Source organism: Canis aureus, chromosome 15 (assembly GCF_053574225.1).
Source record: "Canis aureus isolate CA01 chromosome 15, VMU_Caureus_v.1.0, whole genome shotgun sequence".
In the NCBI taxonomy this organism is placed as follows: domain Eukaryota; kingdom Metazoa; phylum Chordata; class Mammalia; order Carnivora; family Canidae; genus Canis; species Canis aureus.
This window is the reverse complement of record NC_135625.1, coordinates 25,289,309-25,313,127: the sequence shown is the minus strand read 5'-3', so window position 1 is coordinate 25,313,127 and position 23,819 is coordinate 25,289,309. Positions and strand designations below refer to the sequence as shown.

The 23,819-nt window shown below is 47.7% G+C and overlaps 1 long non-coding RNA gene across 28 annotated transcripts in view; it reads right to left on the bottom strand.

Moving 5' to 3' along the window:
- LOC144284385 (uncharacterized) overlaps window positions 1-23,819 on the bottom strand; it is a 183,744-nt gene that overhangs the window by 29,554 nt on the left and 130,371 nt on the right. For all 28 annotated transcript variants that reach the window (XR_013352719.1, XR_013352728.1, XR_013352732.1 and 25 more), the window contains 4 exons: window positions 22,450-22,513; window positions 9,827-10,639; window positions 7,549-7,619; window positions 2,466-2,529 (listed from right to left, as the gene is read on the bottom strand). This is a non-coding gene — a long non-coding RNA (uncharacterized LOC144284385). The remainder of the gene's footprint in view (window positions 1-2,465; window positions 2,530-7,548; window positions 7,620-9,826; window positions 10,640-22,449; window positions 22,514-23,819) is intronic.

The following is a 23,819-nucleotide window of genomic DNA, read 5'->3' as shown; positions in this document are numbered from 1 at the left end:
TTGCAAATTCCAAAGATAAAGAGAAGATCCTTAATGCAGCAAGAGACAAGAAATCACTAACTTTTATGGGGAGAAGCTTTAGGACAACAGCAGACCTCTCCACAGAGACCTGGGAGGTGAGAAAGGGCCGGCAGGATACAGTCAGGGTCCTAAATGAGAGGAACCTGCAGCCAAGAATACTTTATCCAGCAAGGCTCTCATTCAGAATAGAAGGAGAGATAAAGAGCTTCCAAGAGAGGCAGAAACTGACAGGATATGTGACCACCAAGCCGGCTCTGCCAGAAATATTAAGGGGGGACCCTGTAAAAGAAAGGGGAAGTCCAAGGAAACAATCCACAAAAACAGGGACTGAATAGGTATCATGATGACACTAAATCCATATCTGTCAATAGTAACTCTGAACGTGAATGGGCTTAATGACCCCATCAAAAGGACGCAGGGTTTCAGACTGGATAAAAAAAGGCAAGACCCATCCACTTGCTGTCTCCAAGAGACTCATTTTAGACATCAGGACACCTACAGCCTGAAAATAAAAGGTTGGAGAACTGTGTACCATTCAAATAGTCCTCAATAAATGCAGGGGTAGCCATCCTTATATCAGATAAATTAAAGTTTGTCCCAAAGACTGTAGTGAGAGGTGAAGAGGGACACTATATCATACTTAAAGGATCTATCCAACAAGAGGACCTAACAATCACGAATATTTATGGCCCGGATGCGTGAGCCGCCAAGTATATCAATCGATTAATAACCAAAGTTAAGACATACTTAGATAATAATACACTTATACTTGGTGACTTCAATGGAGCGCTTTCTGCAATCCACAGGTCTTTTAAGCACAACATCTCCAAAGAAACAGGAGCTTTAAATGATACACTGGACCAGATGGATTTCACAGATATTTATAGAACTTTACATGCAAACGCAACTGAATACACATTCTTCTCAAGTGCACGTGGGGCTTTCTCCAGAAGAGACCACAAACTGGGTCACACATCAGGTCTTAATTGATACCAAAAGATTGGGATCGACCCTGTGTATTTTCAGACCATAATGCTTTGAAACTAGAACTAAATCACAAGAAGAAGTTTGGAAGGATTTCAAATACGTGGAGGTTAAGGACCATCCTGCTACAAGGTGAAAGGGTCAACCACGAAATTAGAGAAGAATTAAAAAGATTCATGGAAACTAATGAGAATGAAGACACCACCATTCAAAATCTTTGGGATACAGCAAAAGCAGTCCTGAGGGGGAAATACATCGCAATACAAGCATCCATCCAAAAACTGGAAAAAACTCAAATAGAAAAGCTAACCTTCCACCTAAGGGAGCTGGTGAAAGACAGCAAATAGATCCAACACCCAGCAGAAGAAGAGGGTTAAAAAAGACTCGAGCAGAACTCAATGAAATAGAGACCAGAAGAACTGTGGAAAAGATCAACAAAACCAGGAGTTGGTTCTTTGAAACAATTAAGAAGGTAGATAAACCATTAGCCAGCCTTATTTAAAAGAAGACAGAAAACACTCAAACTAATAAAATCATGATGAGAAAGGAGAGATCACTACTAACACCAAAGAAAGGACCTAGAGTGTATTCTATATGTTAAGCAAAGTCAGTCATTCAGAGAAAATACCAGATGATTTCACTCATATGTGGAATTAAAACAACAACAACAACAACAACAACAACAACAAACGGATATAGGGGAAGGAAGGAAAAGAGTGGGAGGTATACTATAAGAGATTCTTTAGTACAGAGAACAACAGGCTTGCTGGAGGGAAGGAGGGCATGGGATTGGCGTGGTGATTGGCAGTGAGGAGGGCACTTGTTGTGATGAGCACTGGGTGTTATAGGTAAGTGATGAATCACTAAACACTAGTCTTGAACCAATATTACAGTATATGTTAACTAACTAGAATTTAAGTAAAAACTTGAAAAAAATAAGGAAAGAAGACTCATGGAATGGTAAAGCTTGCAGGGACCATGGTAGTCCAGTAGCAAGCACCTTGTGCATTAAAAGATGAGGAGGGGGCGCCTGGATGGCACAGTCAGTTATGTGACCAACTGTTGGTTTCAGCTTGGATCCTGATCTCGGGGTCATGAGGTCGAGTCCCACATCGGGCTCCGTGCTCAATCTGGAGCGTGTTCTCCCTCTCTCTCTAACTCCCACTTGTGCTCTCTCTCCCTCTCTCTGATTTATATATAATATAAATCTTAAAAAAAAAAAATAAGATGAGAGAAATAAATCACATTTTCAGACACAGTGCAGACCCTGGAGCTACAAAGCCTCACCTATACCACATGCACTACCCTGCTTGCCTCATCTTTCCTCAGTCTCCCTTTTGTGCTCTCTCTTCCTCCTTTTTCTTTCCTAGACACCATATGCTTAGTGAGGCCAGCAGGACCAAGAGCTAAAAATGTCCTGGGTGTGGCCCTTCATAAAGGCTTTCATCAAAGGCACTTACCTTGAAGTGGAAGCCATGATGAGCCAGAAACAGAGATTTGTCTATATGTGCAGAGTCAAAGAACCTGTAAGACAGCAAAAGTCGATTTTTTAAAATTGTATGCTGGGCCGCCCGGGTGGCTCAGTGGTTTGGTGACTGCCTTCGGCCCAGGGTGTGATCCTGGAGACCCAGGATCGAGTCCCACGTCAGGCTTCTGCGTGGAGCCTGCTTCTCCCTCTGCCTGTGTCTGTGCCTCTCTCTCCCTCTGTGTCCTTCTCATGAATAAATAAAGAAAATCTTTAAAAAATAAAAAAATAAAATTAAATATGTATTCTTTCATTGTAAAGGACCTTAACTATCAATTTCACTTTAAAAAAAATTGCATGCTAATTAGCAAGGAATAGGACCTTCTCCACCATTTAAGTGAAAAAAAAAAAAAAAAAAAACCAAGAATACCAAAACACATTTTTAGCCTAAAGTTCACTAGCAGTAAGCAGAGGATGGATTGAATACACACAGCAGAGGGGGTCTAGTCAACTGGCCAATCAGAGGGAAAAAACAACGAGCCCTCCACGTCCTGCTGAAACATATTATAGGTCAAAGGTTTTCACCGTCAAAACTACTGGCATGTGGGCCGGATGAGCCTTTGTTGGGGGGCTGTCCTGTGAATTACGGGATTTTAACAGCTTTCCGGAACTCCACCCACTAGGTGCCAGTAAAACACGGATCCCCTACCTGTGAAATCAAACATGTTTCCAGATATTGCCATACGTCCCATGGGGGACAAAATTGCACCTGGTTGACAACTATTATTCTATCTATACCAAGACTCCAATAGATCGTACCGTAAAAAGGAAATACTGTCTACTAGTGCTGCCCAATATGGTATGTGGTTATTACATATCTGATATATATGGCGAGTGTGATTGAGAAAGTGAATTTTCTCAATTATATAAAATTTTATATAATTTTAATTAATTTTAATGTAAATTGTCACATGTGCCTGGCCAGTGACCACCACATTAGTGAAGTCTCAGATGTATAAAGAGCCAATTATGAAACAACATTCTCTTAACAACCAACAGGTCAAAGAAGAAAAACTTTTTCCTAGGTTAACTTAAGGGGGAAATTAAAAAGCATCTTGAGGCCATCTGGGTGGCTCAGTTGGTTAAGCCTTCGACTCCTGATTTGGCTCAGATCATGATCTCAGTATCTTGAGATCGAGCCCTGTGCTGGGTTCTGCAGTGAGTGTGGAGCCTGCTTAAGATTCTCCCTCTCCTTTCCCCCTGCCCCCACCCACTCCTGGGTTCTCTTTCTTACATAAATACATAGTATCTTGAAACAAATGAAACAAGGAAACCCAATATACCAAAACATTTAGGCTGCAGCAAAAGATTTCTAGGAGAGCTTAATGCTATAAACACATACAGAAAAAAAAAGAAAAAAAAAATATATATATATAAATCTCTCAAGGAACTCTAGAAAGAATAGATGAATGGATAAAGAAGACGTGGTACATATGCGATGGAGTATTATTCAGTTATACAAAAGAATGAAATCTCGTCATTTGGAATGACGTACATGGAGCTAAAGAGTAATGCTAAGTGAAATAAGTGAGTCAGAGAAACACAAATACCATATGATTTCATTCCTAAGTGTAATTTAAGAAACAAAAAAAGAATGTGCAAAGGGGGGCACCTAGGTGGTTCAGATGGTAAAAGCATCTGACTTTGTATGCTGTTTATTTTTTTCACTTCACGAGACTTAATACTCTTTCATGAAAAGAACTCTTACTAAACTAGGAGTAAAAGTAAACCAACTAAACATCATAAAGACCAAATATGAAAAAAAAAAATCCCAACTAATGTACAAAATAGCAAAAGACTCAAACTTTTCCTCTAAAAATAGGATCAAAATAAAGTTCTTTACTCTGGCCTTTCCATCAAATATAGTACTAGAAAACTTAGCCAGAGCAATTAGGCAAGTAAAAGAAACAAAACGCATCCAAACTGGAAAGGAAGAAGAAGAATCATATTTGCATATACCATAATCTTATACGTAGAAATCGTAAGGATTAAAAAAATTAGAAGCAGTAAACAAATTCAACAAGGTTGCAGAAATGAAAACCAACACACCAAGAAGCAGTTGCATCTCTAGATGTTAACAATGAACAATTTGAAGTGGAACTCAAGAACACAACTCCATTTACCACAACACTGAAAAAGGTAAGATATTCAGGAACAAGACTAATGAAAGAAGTGAAAGAATCATACACTGAAAATGAGAAAACATATGTAAGAGTAATGTTTAAAAAAAAACCCCAAAATAGATATCTATTTTATAGATAAAATGCTTGAAAGGAAACATAAGGAAAAGATTCACAATATTAGATCTGCCAATGATTTCTTTCTTTTTGTAAACAGGCTCCATACCCAGGGTGGAGCCTAATATGGGGCCTGAACTCACAACCCTGAGATCAACACCTGAGCTGACATTGAGTCATATGCTTACTGACTGAGCCACCCAGGATCCACGGACCTGGCAGTGATTTCCTGACTACGATACCAAAGCACCAGCAAACAAGTAAACATAGACAAATGGGGTCTATAAAACTTCAAATGCACCAAAGGATACAATCTAGAGAGTGAAGAGACAACGAATAGAATGGGAAAAATATGTGCAAACCATGTATTTGACAATAAGTTAATATACAAAAAACTCCTACGAACTTCGTCACAAGGCAACAAGTAGCCCAATGGAAGAAAGGACGAAGAGCCTGTACAGACATTCCTTGAAAGAAGATGTATAAATGGCCAATGAACCTATGAAATGATGCTCCACATCACTAACCATCAAAAAAGGCAAATCACAACCACGATGAGGGTCACCTCACACCCATTAGGATGACCACTGTTAAAAAATAAAATGTTGGCAAGGATATGGAGAAATCAGGACACTTGTGCATTGCTGATAGGAATGTAGCATGGTGCAAGCACTATGTAAACAGTATGAGAGTTCCTCAAAAAAATTAAAACTACAACTACCATATAATCCAGCAATCCTATTTCTGGGGTACGTGTAGTCAAAAGAATTGAAAGCAGGGTCGCCAAGAGACCTCCATCCTCATAGAAGCATTCTTTATCATAGCCAAGGGCTGGGAGCAACTCAGATGTCCATCAAAGGTAAATGGATAAAGAAAATGTGGTGTATACTGATTTTTATTTATTTATGAGAGACACACGGGGAGAGAGGCAGAGACACAGGCATAAACCATAATGAGATACCATTTCATACCCACTAGGATGGCTATTATCAGAGAACCAGAAATAACAAATGTTGGTGAGGATACGGAAAAATTGAAACCCTGTGCACTGCTGGTGGAAATATAAAATGCAACTATGCAAAACAGTATGGTGGTTTCTCACAAAATTAAAAATGGCATTACTGTCATGATCCAGCAATTCCACTTCTAGGTACATGCCCAAAAGAACTGAAACCAAAGTCTTGAAGAGATATCTGTACACCCATATTCCTCGCAGAATTATCCACAATAGGCAAAAAGTGGAAGTAACTCATGTGTTCATTGAAATATGAATGGATAAATGCAGTATATACACAATGGAGTATCAGTCTTTTTTTTTTTTCTTTTTTTAAAGATTTTATTTATTTATTCATTAGACAGAGAGAGAGAGAGAGAGAGAGAGAGAGAGAGGCAGAGACACAGGCAAAGGGAGAAGCAGGCTCCATGCAGGGAGCCCGATGTGGGACTCGATCCCGGGTCTCCAGGGTCACGCCCTGGGCCAAAGGCAGGTGCTCAACCCCAGAGCCACCTGGGCTGCCTGGAATATCAGTCTTAAAAGGAAGACTGACACATGCTGTAACATGGATGAACCTTGAAGACCTCCTGATTTCAAAAACTTGCGAAGGGACAGTAACCAAGACAAATATATCAACAGAACAGACAAATCAATGGAACAAAGTCCAAAAATATATCAGCACATATAAAGTCAAATGATTTTTGACAAACGTATTAAGGCAGTTTAATGGAGAAAGGAAAGTCTATTCAACAGTGGTGCTACAACAACTGGTTATCAATATGAAAAAATGAAAAAAAGAACTTTGATCCCTAATTCACACAAGACTAAAAATTAATGAGATAGATCATAGATCTTTTTTTAAAATAAATTTATTTTTTATTGGTGTTCAGTCTACCAACATACAGAATAACACCCAGTGCTCATCCCGTCAAGTGCCCCCCTCAGTGCCCGTCACCCATTCACCCCCACCCCCCACCCTCCTCCCCTTCCACCACCCCTAGTTCATTTCCCAGAGTTAGCAGTCTTTACGTTCTGTCTCCCTTTCTGATATTTCCCACACATTTCTTCTCCCTTCCCTTATATTCCCTTTCACTATTAATTATATTCCCCAAATGAAAGAGAACATACAATGTTTGTCCTTCTCCGACTGACTTACTTCACTCAGCATAATACCCTCCAGTTCCATCCACGTTGAAGCAAATGGTGGGTATTTGTCGTTTCTAATGGCTGAGTAATATTCCATTGTATACATAAACCACGATAGATCATAGATCTAATGAGAAACTAAAACTGAAGCCTCATAAAGAAAACGTGGAAGAATTTCTTCATGACCTTGGGGTAAGCAACAACTTCTTAGACTGAAGATATAAGATGGTAATGTAACAGAAAAATAGTAATAAATGGAATCTTATAAAAACTAAAAACTTCTGGGACACTTGGGTGAAGCCTGCTTCTCCCTCTGCCTGTGTTTCTGCCTCTCTCTCTGTGTCTGTCATGAATAAATAAATAAAATCTTAAAAAAAAAACTTATAGTTGAAAAATTATAATTGAAAAATTTTTTTCAATTTTTTAAACTTTTGCTTTAAGAAAAATACCATTTAATAAAATGAAAAGTTAAACCATAGACTAGGAGCAAAGACTCAGAACTGTATCGGACCCCGGGATCACTCCCGGAGCCAAAGGCAGACGCTCAGCTGCTGAGCCATCGAGACGTCCCACTAGGAAAATATTTTTAAAGGCATCTCAGCAGTATTAACTTTTCCCAGAATAAAGTATGGAAAACTTACCAACAATATCAAGTTGAGTTTCTTCATCTTCTTCTCTTTTTCTCTTCTTCTCTTTGCTCTTTTTCTTCTTACTGTAGGAGATAATTTATATAGATAAGTTTAGAAATATTGATTTGATGTTAAACATCTAAGATGGAATCTTACAAGCCTCTTTTAAGCTGTACACAGATTTATGAATTATTGATTCACAGTTATCTACACCGATATGTTCTCTTCCTTCTAATACTGAGAAGTCAGTTCTGATCCTGTATGTATTGTATTATAGTTAAGAGAACAGGCTCTGGAGGACTGCCTTTTTAATCTTGTTATTTCTTAGCTCTGCGACTTTTGGAACATTTCTTAATCACTGTCAGCTTCTCATCTATAACATGAGGATAATAATTTATGCTCTTAAGGTTACTGCGAGGATTAAGGGTGAATGTGAATCTTCCTATGTTGCTGGTGAAAATGAAAAGTGGTACAGCTGCTTTAGGAAATAGTTTGGGGTTCTTCAAAAAGTTAAACAGAGTTATCATATGACCTAACCTATGTACTGCTAGGTATATACCCAAGAGAAATGAGAACACACATCCACACAAAAATTTTCTAAGAAATTCGTAACAGCATGATTCCTAATAGCCAAAAAGTGGAAATACCCCAGATGTCCTTCAACGGGTGAAAGGATAAACAAAATGTGTTATATCCATACAATGGAATATTATTCAGCCATAAAAATAAGGATACTGATACATGCTAGACATGGATGAAGCCAGATACAAGAGACCGCATATTGCATGACTCCATTTATAGGAAATATTCAGAACAGGCAAACTGATAACAGAGAGAAAGTATATTAGTGGTTGCGGGCATGAGGGAAGAGTGGACTGGAGAGGGACTACTAAGGATTATGGGGTTTCCTTCCCAGACCATGAAAATGTTGGACAACATGACAGTGGGGAACTTTGTGGACTAAACACTAAAACCCACAGAACTGTGCTTTATAGGGTGAATTTTATATGTATCATATCTCAGTAATAAAAAAAAAGAAAAAAAAAAAAAACACCCGGGGGGGGTTTCCAAATAAGTCGTATTCAAAGTGCTTAGAGTTGTTCTAGGCAGGCAGAAAGTGCTATCTACGTGCGTTAATGAAGACTGATAGTTGTGATGAGCATGAGATGCGCTTATTTGTATTTTCATGGAAACGTAAGCTTTCAGAAGCTAACTCTCCCCTCTCTCCTGTAAAGCCAGGCAGGACAAGCTTCAGATTAACACCTGTAATGAATGATCAACCGTGAGCAAATCTACCAGAGAGAAGAGAGGTGGAGATCTGGGCGGGCAGATACTTTTTCCTAAAAAGTCCAACGACCGTAAATCACCACTACGACCTTCTCCTTGCATTTGGTTCCGCTTACTGTACGCGTTAACTCATCTAATCCTCGTAGCAATTCTTTTTTTTTTTTTTTTTTAAGATTTTATTTATTTATTAATGAAAGACAGAGAGAGAGGCAGAGACACAGACAGAGGGAGAAGCAGGCTCCGTGCAGGGAGCCTGACGTGGGGCCGATCCCGGGACTCCAGGGTCACCAGGGTCACGCTCCGGGCCCAAGGCGGCGCCAAGCCGCGGAGCCGCCGGGCTGCCCCCTGGCATCAGTTCTCCTACCGCTAATCTTCCCTAATGAATGAGTAAATAGAAGCTCCAGGATATTAACGGACCTGCCACAAACTGCTAAACTAGTAACTGCGGAGAACGCGGACTTGAGCTTATTCTATACCTGTCAAAACGCACATCTGCATATCGTATTAAAAAAATTAAGGATTTGCTTTTTTTGGGCGGCGGGAGGGAGGGATGATTAATTAAGGGTTTTTTTTGTGGGGGGGGAATGAAGGATTTTTTTTGAGGGGAGACGTTTAAGGAGTACTGGGCGGGGGGGCGGGCGTGAAGTAACGAGCCCTAACAGGAGACGTCGCTGTCACGACCTGCAGCACGAGACTAAGGCGGACGCGCCGAGCAGCGGTCTGGGGGGCTCCTGACCCGGGGCCGGGCCTGCAGCTGCGGCTCGCGGTGGCGCCCTCAGGTCTCCTCCGTCAGGCCGGCCCCGCACGAGCGCCCGGAGCTGCCCTGCCCGGCAGCCACAGAGCCCGCGGCCGGAAGCAGGCCCGAGGGCGGGGCGCCGGAGTTCCCGGCTCCCTCACACCCCGAGTTCCGCGAGACTCGACTCTCCTCCCCACGGGGGGGGCGGGGGGGGCGGGGGCGCCGTCGGAAGAGACCCAGAGTCTCCCGCGCCAGCTCTGGCCTTACCTCTTGGCCTTGGTTCCCTTGAGCACGAGTTTGGTGGACTTCACGTACGAGTATTCGGCCATGGTTGGGGGGACGCCCTGTCCGCCGAGGGGAGAGCTGGCTAGCGGCAAAAGACCTCCACTGGAGGAGGGACTGGCGAGGGAAGCCCTCCCCGCGCAGAACCGCAGGGACCCCCTGAGCGCGCAGGCGACGGCGCCTCCGAGCCCCGGGCGTTATTTTTCACCCGCCTCTTGGCGCCTACTTCCTGTTTACAGTCTGGGGCTACGGCGACGGCAGAGGGCCGAATTACCTCAGGGTTCATTTGCTTTGGAGAAGCGCGGGTTCGCGTTTCCGCAAAAGAGAAAAAACGGGGGGGGGGGGGGGGGATGGGGAGGGGAACGGACGCGCCCCCTGGCGGCCGCCGAGGGCCTGACAGCTGTGGGGGCGCGCTAGAGGTGTCCTGCTCCGTGTCCCGGGAAGGCGACCGGGTGATGAGCCCCGTGATGGGGCTCCCGGAGCGCCTCCCCGCTTTCCTGGGCGTGAGCTGGGCCTCCGAGGGCTTGCGAGCCCTTCCAACCCCATCAATTCCTATTGTGTTATCTAGGGAGACTGGAGTGGTGGGCAGGAAACGACTGGGGAGTCCAGGAAAAGATAATTAAGTGCATAAGTTTGGGGGCAGACGGCACGAGCGCGGTCGGAATCGGGTGCAGGTGCGGCGGAGGCCGAGGCGCACACTCACGACCCGAGAGGTCTGTCCGCCTAGCAGGGGCCTCGGGGGGCGCTCCAGCCCCCGCGACCGTGTCTCCGGCCTGCTCCGGGATCTTCCGACAGTTTCTTAAAAAAAAAAAAAAAAAAAAAAAAAAGTTTTAAAAAACATTTTATTTTTATTTGAGAGAGAGGGAGAGAGAGAGAACGACAGCAGGGGGAGGGGCGGACCTCCGTGTAGGGCTCCCTCCTGGGGCTCCATCCCGGGGCTCCACCAGGGACTCTCTTCTGGGACTCTGTGATCATGACCTGAGCCGAAGGCAGACCCTTCACCAACTCAGCCACCCAGGTGCCTCTCTTACAACAGTTTGATAGTTCACTTCCCTGATTGCCTTTTCTCCCGCTTCCAAACCACCTCTGATAATGCTGCCTGAATGATCATTCTAGAGAACTCGCTGATTATTCCCCAATCTAAAAATCTATTAAAGGCAACCTATTAGTTTCAGGAGAGAAACTCCCGGCATCGCTTAGTAAACTATTGACAGTCTGGCCTCTTTTCCCACCACCTAACCTTTGCTACCGTAGTCCCACCAAATGGTTGGAAATGTCTGAATGCTCTCTGTTTGCTTCTGCTCCCTGGAATCCTGCCCTTTCTTCTTTCCCATGCTCTTCACTTGGCCCCAGGGTTTCCAATGTTTAAGACAATATTAATTAGTGGAACCTCACTAAAATAGGGAAAGGAGGAGAAAAGAGAAAGTTAGGAGGTGAAGCCTTACCACTCAACATCAATTATGGTTAATTACAGAAAGAATTATCAATGAAGAGCCCAACAGAAGAATCCGCAGCAGAAAGAATCATCAATCACAGTCTCCTGCAAGGGAAAGATGTATTTCGTATCTCTGACAACATCTCCACTACCCCTGCAACTCAGCCCTTTGGAAACCATCATGACCTGGACTTCTGCTATTTTTTCCCCCCCAATGGACTTTTGTTTGGAAAAAACCCTCCCAGCTTCATTCTTCTTCTGCACAAAATAATGTTCCTCTTTGTTTGTTGCATGTCCAGAATTGGAATTCTGTTATTCCTGAAAAAAACCATTTTTTTCCTAGTAAAATAACTGATAGTTTTATTTTTCAGGTTAAAACTCCAAAAAACTGTCTTTAAATTCCCTCCTGCACTCCCCAAGCATCCTGCATTTCTCATTCTGTAGTTAATTGTGTGCTTTTTCAGGGCAGGAACATAAGTAGCTTATTCGTCTTTGTTTCACCTATATACCTTGTGCAGTACCTGCTTCAGAGTAGACCCCGCATAAATGTCTGTTAACATGTTAGGATTGTAAAGCCTGAAGTTCAGCTGTGGGTTAATGAAGAGAGTGGAACATTTAGGAGTGTGACTAGATAGGAGGGGTTGTGGTAGAAAAACAGGAGGAGGAAAATCAGAGGGGTGAGGAATAATATATTATCATGGAGGCCACTGGAGGCCCATTCCTTATTTATTTACCAACCATCTCTGCAAAAACACCATGTGCTTGATGATAACATGTTGGCACCAGTATGGACAAAGGCAAGGAGCTAGGTGAGTGCTGCGTTGTGAAAAGAGAAGTGAATAGCCCAGTTGGTTGGAGACAGGGCATGTAGATTACAGTGGTGGGATCCAGGATTGAGAAGGCAAAGTTGGGTCATTTTGTACCTGAAAAATTTGCATAATCAGGAAGCAATTGTGAGGGTACTTTGCAGGGGGGTCAGATGAACAGAGTGGTACTCCAGGATGGTTACTCTGCAGCACTTGGCAATGCGATATAAGCCATGAGCCTTGGCTATTTTTTTTTTTTTTTGGTAATACGAGTAACTGACAAAAGATAGTTATTTCAAATAAACACATTGCCAACCACAAGACTAGACAAAGAGCCAGCCCCACTGCCCCCTAGGCTCCTTTGTGAACTTGGTTGATTTCAATAAGTGACCATTTGGGCCACTTGCCTTTTCTCTTCCTGAGCTTTAAATTCCACACTCTTATATTTTAAATTTTCTAATAAAGAGTGAGCCTACAAAACCCTAGCCCCCCACACTTGGCTCTGATAAAAGCAGAAAACCTGCCTGTGCATACTTGTATGCTCGCCATCCTCCTCCCCCCTGCCCTGCGTGACCTCGCTATGTGGTTCCAGGTGTGCTGTGTGATTTCCAGGTCTTATAAATAATAAATCTCTATTTTTTCAAAGTTTCCCATTGTTCTTGAAGGGCATCTTGAAATCATAATAAGAAGCACAATAGCGGGTCCAAACACAAGAGTGGTATATTGATATTAGCATATTGATATGCTAAGACTGGCACAAAACAGTGTGATCAGTGGTGTGATACCAAAACCCTTTTACTCGAGCCATGACTCTTTTTTTTTTTTTTAATTTTTTTTTTATTTTTTATTTATGATAGGCACACAGTGAGAGAGAGAGAGAGAGAGGCAGAGACACAGGCAGAGGGAGAAGCAGGCTCCATGCAGGGAGCCCGAGGGGGGACTTGATCTCGGGTCCCCAGGATCAGGCCCTGGACCGAAGGCGGTGCTAAACCGCTGAGCCACCCGGGCTGCCCTCGCTTTCTTAGTAAAGAGAAATTTTACCCCCTTACAAACACAGTATGACACAATCCCTTGTACATTTTCATTAGCTTAGTCTAGACCCCCAGGTGACTCAGGGGCTGAGCTGAGCATCCACCTTCGGCCCAGGGCCTGATCCTGGGATCCGGGATCGAGTCCCCCATCAGGCTTCCTGCATGGAGCCTGCTTCTCCCTCGGCCTATGTCTCTGCCTCTCTCACTCTCTGTCACTCTCATGAATAAAGAGATAAAAATCTTTAAATAAAAAACAACAACAGAAAATAATTCGCTTAGGCCTTTGCTGGAAGGTGCTGCTTGTTGCCCAACTTAGGTTCCATGGAGTCCGTGAGGCACGATCACCCTTACATTCGAGGCTTGCCGTTTCTTTGTGTCACCAAAGTGCTCCTTCTTCTTTATCCCTCTCTCTGCTTTTCGGTTTGATGAATTATTTTTTCATGATTCTATTTTAATTACTCCATTTTTCTCCATTCGAGACTCAGCTGTCTTTCTTTTTTTATTTAATGATCTTCAGTGATGTTGCTTCTCCTCTGCTAACTTCCTAGTTCTGCATCTGTGTCTACATTTATATCCGTGTCTCTGTTTCTCTGTCAGTGTACGTGGACACACAACGTGCTTTCAGTTCAGTTGGGGGTCAAGCCGGAGAGTCAGTGCCTCCTGTCTACTTTCAGTTCTGTGGCTGACAGCAGGTTCCCTAGAGCCCAGGTCAGGGCGACCCACTGGGTGCACCGCTGTCCACAGCTCACCCAGTGGGAAGGAGGGAAGGGCCCATAACACACGACAGGCAGGGGTTCAGGATAAGGACGGCCTCACACCTTCTAGGCCGAGACTCTGACACCTTCTGTAGGGTTTGCCTTGGATTCAGGAGCCTAGGATCGTGGGGAGCTATTGCCCATGCCTCCCCCGGTGGGACTGTCATCTTCTGGGCCTCCAGTATGAGAGAACTGGTGCCCACGTGTGTGCACATGGACCTCGTGGGCCTGGGCGCATGTACACACCAAGGAAGAACATGTGGTTGGAGGTATTTCCCGCATGTGACACCCGCCTCCAATGTCATAGATATGATGCCACAGTGGCCTGGGGACGTCTGGAGGAAGCACCCGCTAGGGTAATCCCTGTCCCACGGGCAAGATGCAGACCATCCCCGACGGGCACAACGGCTTCTCTGGGGTCAAAACCGGGGAAGAATGGAAAGTTGTGTCTGAACGCAGGCGTGTGTCCAGGCTGGGGCCCTGGCTGCACACAGTCCTTCCCTGGGGCCTGTGGACAGGGGTGCGGGTGTGTCACTGTGTGCACAGGCCATCGCCTGCAGGGACGGGGGAGCCGTCGGCAGCCCCGAGCGCCGCCCCTGCAGCTTCCTCCAGGAGTGGGTCAGGGAGGGGGTCCCAGGAAGTGAGGTCACTCCCGTGACACAGAGCCCAACAGAACTTGGAACCCCCGTGACCAGGCAACCGCATCTAGTGCAGCCCCACCTCAGGCTCACTTGGCTGGAGACATCCGCTCCTGGAAGATGTTCTCCTGCTGCCGGCCCACCTCTGGGGGCTCTGGCTCCCAGGAACCCCAGGGGTGCCGCTTGTTCCAATGCTGTAGGCTTTGGCTCCAGCATAAAAACCAACGCCTCAGGGCGTTTATCAGGAGGCGCCGTCAGGTAACCCAGAGCAGGCCAGGCCAGGCCCCCTGTGCCAGCCATCCTGGGTGGCCCCATCCCCTCCTCTTCAGCTTCCGGGAAACAGGGATGTGTGGGCAGGTGCATCCAGGCTGGGGGACATTGCAGGGCGGCAGGTTCCCCGGTGATCCCTTCAGGGTCACCCTGAGGTCAAGGTGGGCAGGGTGCAAACAGGGCTCCTGAGGTCCTCTTACCCGCCGAGTAAGAGTCCCCCCGAGGCCCTGCAGCCGATCCCTTTGCTCTCCTTGGGGGAGGGGGGTGCCGCCTGCGCTGTGGTGTGTCTGGATGGGGGCCGCTGGGGGTGCGGCCCAGCCGAGGCGGCCGGACCGGGCGCTGAGGCCTCCTGCCTGGCTGCCGGGCACTGTCTCCACAGAGCTCCACCCGGGACAGGGGGCGCGAGCGGGAGGAAGGGGTGCTCTGCCCCACCGCCTCGAGGAACTGGGAAGTGCCCTGCGCAGCTAACAGAGGCCAGCGCGGGCTCAAATGAGTGCAGGGGCCGGGGCACCCCCGACACCCGGGTCCCCGATGCGGCACGAAGGGCCCCGGGTCCCAGAAGCCAGCCTGCTACTCCCCTGGGCTCCCCCCTACACTCCTGCTCCCACATGAGTCTGCATTCCCCTGCTCCCCACACTTGCCCCAGGGCCCTGCCCCTGCCTGGGCCAGATGCAGAGTCCCTGTGCACAGAGGTGTAGGAATATCAGAGCAGAGCCTTCAGGGGCGGCCTGGTCGCCCAGGGGTTTAGCGCCTGCCTTCCGCCCAGGCCCTGACCCCGCAGGCCCGGGATCGAGTCCCGCCTCGGGCTCTCTGCACCAGGGCTGCTTCTCCCTCTGTCTGTGTGTCTGTCTCTCTCGGTCTCTGTCTCTCTGTGTCTCTTGAGGTCCTTGTACTGATCCAAACTTTTTTGAACATTTATCCTCTAAGATTGTTTCTTTATCGGATAGTTTGTCTTGTTTGTGTAAGAGACAGGCAGAGAGCAGGGAGGGGAGAGGGAGACCCAGGCTCCTGAAGCAGACTGGGCCCCAAGCGCAGGGCCTGCCAGGGCGGGATCCCAGGGTGCTGAGGCCACGACCCGAGCCACAGCCCAGAGTCAGAGGCTAAGTGACTGAGCCACAGGCATCAAGGCCCGGGTTCCTGCCGTGGGCACTCCTGCCCCCCACGGCCCCCGAGAGCTCGGGCTGCGGGCTGCGCTCCCACCCCAGGCCTCCCGGCGGCTCCATGCACGTCCCCTCTGTCCCAACTCAGGGTGCAAGGGCCTCGGCCGGGAAGGCGCCTCCCATCTGCCCGACGAAGCCCAGCCGGACGGAGCTGCTGGAGCAGGAATTCCAACAACTGCTGCCCGCCTTGCTGCGCAGGGATGTCATCTCCGTTTTCATCTTTTTAGACAACTGTCATGGATTTGCCACCACCGACGAGGTGCTGGATCTGCTGTTTACGAAGTGAGCACCTGCGCCTCCGCAGCCCAGGGGTGGGCCACCTGCTGGTGGGGAGGCTGGGAATGGTTCTGAGCTGCCCGGCCTCGGGCCGCTCCCCCGCCTGGAGCAGAGTCACCCAGGGCACAGTGGGGTCCCGGAGGGCAGCCCCGGGGCCTGGCCTGTGGCGGGTCGGCCAGAGGGGCTGTGCCTGTGCTCCGCAGCCGTCCTCCTCCCCCGGGACGGGGCCTGTGCCCCCTCCCCACCGTCACCGGGGTCCTGAGCTGGCCTCTTTTCCCATTGAAAGGGAGGTTGGAGAGTCCATCGGGGGGCTGTGTCCTGGGGCAACCACACAGGGGGACCCCGGGGTCCCCGGGCGCCCAGGCCCACTCAGATATCGGCCGGGGGCCTGGCCGGAGCCTTTCATGCTCAAGCATTCAGGAGGCCCCGGCAGGTGCGGGCGCTTCTCCGGGGGCTGCCCGTGGCCCCCCGCACAGAGCTGACGGCCCCCGGGGCTCCGGCCTAGTCGGGGGTCAGAGGTGACAGCCCCCACGGTGAGAGGTCGCGGCCATAGGATGATTCGTGGGATGCCCCCGCCCTCCCCTAGATATGGGTGCATCGCAGCTGCGTGTGGTGGCGACGACGCGGTCCTGCAGCGCTGGAAACTGTGAGTGACTCCGGCCCCTGCCCGAGGGCCTTCCCTCTCCAGGAGGGCAGCGAGGGGGCTGTGGGCCGGGGGTGCTGGACCCTCACCCCACACATCTGCAATTCCCGTGACGGGGTAAAGGTCTAAGGGCCCTTCAGGAAAGGAGGAAAGGAGAGCCGTGAATAGGGTGTGGGCTTGGTGGGAGAGCACTGGGACCCCTAAGGGAGACTTTCTCCATGCCCGCCCCTCCCAGCCCTCTGTCTGCCCCACACCTGGGACCCAGAGCAGAGGGGGTGGGGAGCATCGCACTCCCCAATCTGGTGGCACCTGGACCCAGTGCACAGCAGGTTGCCACGAGGGCCATTGAGGGCTCACAGACCCGGTGGCCCTGGCCCCGTGGGAGACGGCAGATTAGAGTCAGTGGAAGGACACCCCCCGGGGCCCCTCATGAGGGAGGCAGCGCAGAGCCACAGGGAGGGAAAGTGGAGGTCCCGGGTGGCTCCTGGCAAGGCCTGGCAGGACACAGAGCCCGAGCCCTCCTGGCTTGGACCTTCCCAGAGCGACAGTGTGTGCAGTGAGGGCAATGACAGGCCAGACGCCCCCCGTCCCCGGACGCCTGCCGGTGGATTCAAGGGGCAAGTGGGCAGGGAGCCAGGCTGAGGAGGGAGCCCCGCTTCCCAGCAAAGACCGTGATGGTCACACCGCTGGGCGTGGGCTCCCCCGCACAGAGGCTTCGTGCCAGCCCCTCCTCGGGGAGCAGGCCTGTGGCAGGCAGGACCGCCAGGTGGCAGGTGGACGAGGAGCAGGACTGGCCTCTGACAGCCCCGCACGGGAGGCCGAGGCCCCGGGTCCTGCAGGGCTTCCCCGGGACACCTCGGTGTGAGGGAGCCCTGTCTTCTGACCCCTGTGCCCACCTGTCCCTCCCCAGGGCCATCTGCTGCATCCTGGAAATATGGATGGACTATTATCAGGAGGACTTTTGTCGGCTCCCCCAATCTGCCTCCCTGAAGAAGATTCTGGAATTCATAAGGCAGCGCATGCCAGGCACAGACGTGGAGCTCCGTGCCCGGCGTTACCTGCAACAACTCAGACGCCTCCATGCAGCGGAGCCAGAGGCTGGGGGTGAGGAGGCCTGGGGGTGGCCGAGCTGGGGACAGGGTGGGCCCCACGGATCCAGCGTCCGTGCAGCTGGGCCGGGAGCAGGGGTTCGGCTCACACCCTATCCCCACGAGCTGCAGGCTGGGGACACCTCCCAGGGCTCTTTGAGCGGTTGGAAGAGTGTCCTTGATTTGGGAGGGACGTGGAAAGTCCGTCCTGGTGGTGATACTTTGTCTTCTTGGAGCTACAGCTTCGGCCCGAGCAAAAGACCCTGAAGCACTTCCGGAGCCCGCCCCAGCCCCAACTGTGGGGCCTGCTGCCTCGGATAGGCCTGAAGTGCTCGAGGCCGCCCTGGCTGCTGGGGCTGAGGGCTTGGCCCCAGCTGAGGTGCCAGCTGGGGAGGCGAAGCCCCTGCAGATAGTGGTCACTGCTCTAGATCACGGCTGCGCCCTGGACGAGCCACGTGCACCTGCGGCCACCCCGGAGGAGGAGCAGGCCCTGGCACCTGCAATCGGGGTCCCCAGAGTGCCAGAGCCGCCAATGGCCTCCGGGACAACTGGCTTCAACCTCTGCGCAGCCCCCTGACCACCTCGGGAGCCCGCCCCAGCTCCCACCGCGGGGCTCGTCATGCCTGCAGCCCAACGGAGGCTTGCCCTTCCCGTGTCATTTCACTGTTTCTATATTTTGAGTTTTTCTTTAACCTGTAAAATGCCTTATGAGTTTTATTGTAATAAAGTATAAGTTAACTTCAAACAAAATTCACTCTGATGCTTTTAAATTATACATCGTGGACCTACACTTTAGGTCCATTCACAGTGTCACAGGTCCCAGAGCCCAGGGCGCCGGGGGACACAGCCCAGGATCGGGTGCTCCCCCAGGTCAGGCAGAGGCCGGGAGGACACAGGACAGCCAGGTGGCTCCTGCCCCCGGGCGGCCCGAGCTGTACAGATCGGCGGGCCCGCCCCTGGAGCATCCAGGCCCCTGCACACTGGGAGCTGCAGTAGTCACTGCGGGAGCTGACTCCAGAGCTGCACAGCTGGCCGCCCCCACTGTTGTTGTCCCTCCTGGTGTCACCCTGTACCTGGGACTGAGCAGGGGCCTCACAGATAAACAACTCCCACTGAGCCATACACCTGGCAGGGGCCTGGGCAGCTCCCCAGGTGCACACACCCGACAATCAGCACAGCAGGCCCCTCCCCCAGAAGACCAGCTAGAAGGTCAGGGGAAAAGCAAGGTATTGACCAAGCAGCACTGGAAAGTTCCAGGGGAAGCCGAGGGATTTACAGTATATAGGATCAGAGGATACTCCCCCTTGTTTTTTTCTTTTCTGTTTGTTTCTGTTGTTTCCCCACCCCCACCCCCTTTTTAATTCCTTTTTATTTCTTCTTTTCTTTTTTTCTCTCTCTCTCTCTTTCTCGTTATTCCAGTACAACTTGTTTTTGGCCACTCCGCACTGAGTAAAATGGCTAGAAGGAAAAACTCACCTCCAAAGAAAGAAATCAGAAACAGTCCTCTCTCCCACAGAGTTACAACATTTGGATTACAATTCAATGTCAGAAAGCCAATTCAGAAGCACAGTTATAAAGCTACTGGTGGCTCTAGAAAAAAGCATAAAGGACTCAAGAGACTTCATGACTGTAGGATTTAGATCTAATCAGGCCGAAATTAAAAATCAGTTAAATGAGATGCAATCCAAACTGGAGGTCCTAACGACCAGGGTTAACGAGGGAGAAGAACGAGTGAGTGACACAGAAGACAAGTTGATGGCAAGGGCGGAAACTGAGGGAAGAAAAGAAAGACAATTAAGAGACCATGAGGATAGGTTAAGGGAAATAAATGACAGCCTCAGAAGGAAAAATCTACATTTAATTGGGGTTCCCGAGGGCGCCAAAAGGGACAGAGGTCCAGATTATGTATTTGAACAAATCATAGCTGAAAACTTTCCTAACTTGGGAAGGGAAACAGGCATTTAGATCCAGGAGCTGGAGAGATCACCCCCACCCCCCTTAAATCCATAAAAACCGCTCAACATTTAACATTTAATACTGGAACTTGCAAATTCCAAAGATAAAGAGAAGATCCTTAATGCAGCAAGAGACAAGAAATCACTAACTTTTATGGGGAGAAGCTTTAGGACAACAGCAGACCTCTCCACAGAGACCTGGGAGGTGAGAAAGGGCCGGCAGGATACAGTCAGGGTCCTAAATGAGAGGAACCTGCAGCCAAGAATACTTTATCCAGCAAGGCTCTCATTCAGAATAGAAGGAGAGATAAAGAGCTTCCAAGAGAGGCAGAAACTGACAGGATATGTGACCACCAAGCCGGCTCTGCCAGAAATATTAAGGGGGGACCCTGTAAAAGAAAGGGGAAGTCCAAGGAAACAATCCACAAAAACAGGGACTGAATAGGTATCATGATGACACTAAATCCATATCTGTCAATAGTAACTCTGAACGTGAATGGGCTTAATGACCCCATCAAAAGGACGCAGGGTTTCAGACTGGATAAAAAAAAGGCAAGACCCATCCACTTGCTGTCTCCAAGAGACTCATTTTAGACATCAGGACACCTACAGCCTGAAAATAAAAGGTTGGAGAACTGTGTACCATTCAAATAGTCCTCAATAAATGCAGGGGTAGCCATCCTTATATCAGATAAATTAAAGTTTGTCCCAAAGACTGTAGTGAGAGGTGAAGAGGGACACTATATCATACTTAAAGGATCTATCCAACAAGAGGACCTAACAATCACGAATATTTATGGCCCGGATGCGTGAGCCGCCAAGTATATCAATCGATTAATAACCAAAGTTAAGACATACTTAGATAATAATACACTTATACTTGGTGACTTCAATGGAGCGCTTTCTGCAATCCACAGGTCTTTTAAGCACAACATCTCCAAAGAAACAGGAGCTTTAAATGATACACTGGACCAGATGGATTTCACAGATATTTATAGAACTTTACATGCAAACGCAACTGAATACACATTCTTCTCAAGTGCACGTGGGGCTTTCTCCAGAAGAGACCACAAACTGGGTCACACATCAGGTCTTAATTGATACCAAAAGATTGGGATCGACCCTGTGTATTTTCAGACCATAATGCTTTGAAACTAGAACTAAATCACAAGAAGAAGTTTGGAAGGATTTCAAATACGTGGAGGTTAAGGACCATCCTGCTACAAGGTGAAAGGGTCAACCACGAAATTAGAGAAGAATTAAAAAGATTCATGGAAACTAATGAGAATGAAGACACCACCATTCAAAATCTTTGGGATACAGCAAAAGCAGTCCTGAGGGGGAAATACATCGCAATACAAGCATCCATCCAAAAACTGGAAAAAACTCAAATAGAAAAGCTAACCTTCCACCTAAGGGAGCTGGTGAAAGACAGCAAATAGATCCAACACCCAGCAGAAGAAGAGGGTTAAAAAAGACTCGAGCAGAACTCAATGAAATAGAGACCAGAAGAACTGTGGAAAAGATCAACAAAACCAGGAGTTGGTTCTTTGAAACAATTAAGAAGGTAGATAAACCATTAGCCAGCCTTATTTAAAAGAAGACAGAAAACACTCAAACTAATAAAATCATGATGAGAAAGGAGAGATCACTACTAACACCAAAGAAAGGACCTAGAGTGTATTCTATATGTTAAGCAAAGTCAGTCATTCAGAGAAAATACCAGATGATTTCACTCATACGTGGAATTAAAACAACAACAACAACAACAACAACATCAAACGGATATAGGGGAAGGAAGGAAAAGAGTGGGAGATGTACTATAAGAGATTCTTTAGTACAGAGAACAACAGGCTTGCTGGAGGGAAGGAGGGCATGGGATTGGCGTGGTGATTGGCAGTGAGGAGGGCACTTGTTGTGATGAGCACTGGGTGTTATAGGTAAGTGATGAATCACTAAACACTAGTCTTGAACCAATATTACAGTATATGTTAACTAACTAGAATTTAAGTAAAAACTTGAAAAAAATAAGGAAAGAAGACTCATGGAATGGTAAAGCTTGCAGGGACCATGATAGTCCAGTAGCAAGCACCTTGTGCATTAAAAGATGAGGAGGGGGCGCCTGGATGGCACAGTCAGTTATGTGACCAACTGTTGGTTTCAGCTTGGATCCTGATCTCGGGGTCATGAGGTCGAGTCCCACATCGGGCTCCGTGCTCAATCTGGAGCGTGTTCTCCCTCTCTCTCTAACTCCCACTTGTGCTCTCTCTCCCTCTCTCTGATTTATATATAATATAAATCTTAAAAAAAAAAATAAGATGAGAGAAATAAATCACATTTTCAGACACAGTGCAGACCCTGGAGCTACAAAGCCTCACCTATACCACATGCACTACCCTGCTTGCCTCATCTTTCCTCAGTCTCCCTTTTGTGCTCTCTCTTCCTCCTTTTTCTTTCCTAGACACCATATGCTTAGTGAGGCCAGCAGGACCAAGAGCTAAAAATGTCCTGGGTGTGGCCCTTCATAAAGGCTTTCATCAAAGGCACTTACCTTGAAGTGGAAGCCATGATGAGCCAGAAACAGAGATTTGTCTATATGTGCAGAGTCAAAGAACCTGTAAGACAGCAAAAGTCGATTTTTTTAAATTGTATGCTGGGCCGCCCGGGTGGCTCAGTGGTTTGGTGACTGCCTTCGGCCCAGGGTGTGATCCTGGAGACCCAGGATCGAGTCCCACGTCAGGCTTCTGCGTGGAGCCTGCTTCTCCCTCTGCCTGTGTCTGTGCCTCTCTCTCCCTCTGTGTCCTTCTCATGAATAAATAAAGAAAATCTTTAAAAAATAAAAAAATAAAATTAAATATGTATTCTTTCATTGTAAAGGACCTTAACTATCAATTTCACTTTAAAAAAAATTGCATGCTAATTAGCAAGGAATAGGACCTTCTCCACCATTTAAGTGAAAAAAAAAAAAAAAAAAACCAAGAATACCAAAACACATTTTTAGCCTAAAGTTCACTAGCAGTAAGCAGAGGATGGATTGAATACACACAGCAGAGGGGGTCTAGTCAACTGGCCAATCAGAGGGAAAAAACAACGAGCCCTCCACGTCCTGCTGAAACATATTATAGGTCAAAGGTTTTCACCGTCAAAACTACTGGCATGTGGGCCGGATGAGCCTTTGTTGGGGGGCTGTCCTGTGAATTACGGGATTTTAACAGCTTTCCGGAACTCCACCCACTAGGTGCCAGTAAAACACGGATCCCCTACCTGTGAAATCAAACATGTTTCCAGATATTGCCATACGTCCCATGGGGGACAAAATTGCACCTGGTTGACAACTATTATTCTATCTATATCAAGACTCCAATAGATCGTACCGTAAAAAGGAAATACTGTCTACTAGTGCTGCCCAATATGGTATGTGGTTATTACATATCTGATATATATGGCGAGTGTGATTGAGAAAGTGAATTTTCTCAATTATATAAAATTTTATATAATTTTAATTAATTTTAATGTAAATTGTCACATGTGCCTGGCCAGTGACCACCACATTAGTGAAGTCTCAGATGTATAAAGAGCCAATTATGAAACAACGTTCTCTTAACAACCAACAGGTCAAAGAAGAAAAACTTTTTCCTAGGTTAACTTAAGGGGGAAATTAAAAAGCATCTTGAGGCCATCTGGGTGGCTCAGTTGGTTAAGCCTTCGACTCCTGATTTGGCTCAGATCATGATCTCAGTATCTTGAGATCGAGCCCTGTGCTGGGTTCTGCAGTGAGTGTGGAGCCTGCTTAAGATTCTCCCTCTCCTTTCCCCCTGCCCCCACCCACTCCTGGGTTCTCTTTCTTACATAAATACATAGTATCTTGAAACAAATGAAACAAGGAAACCCAATATACCAAAACATTTAGGCTGCAGCAAA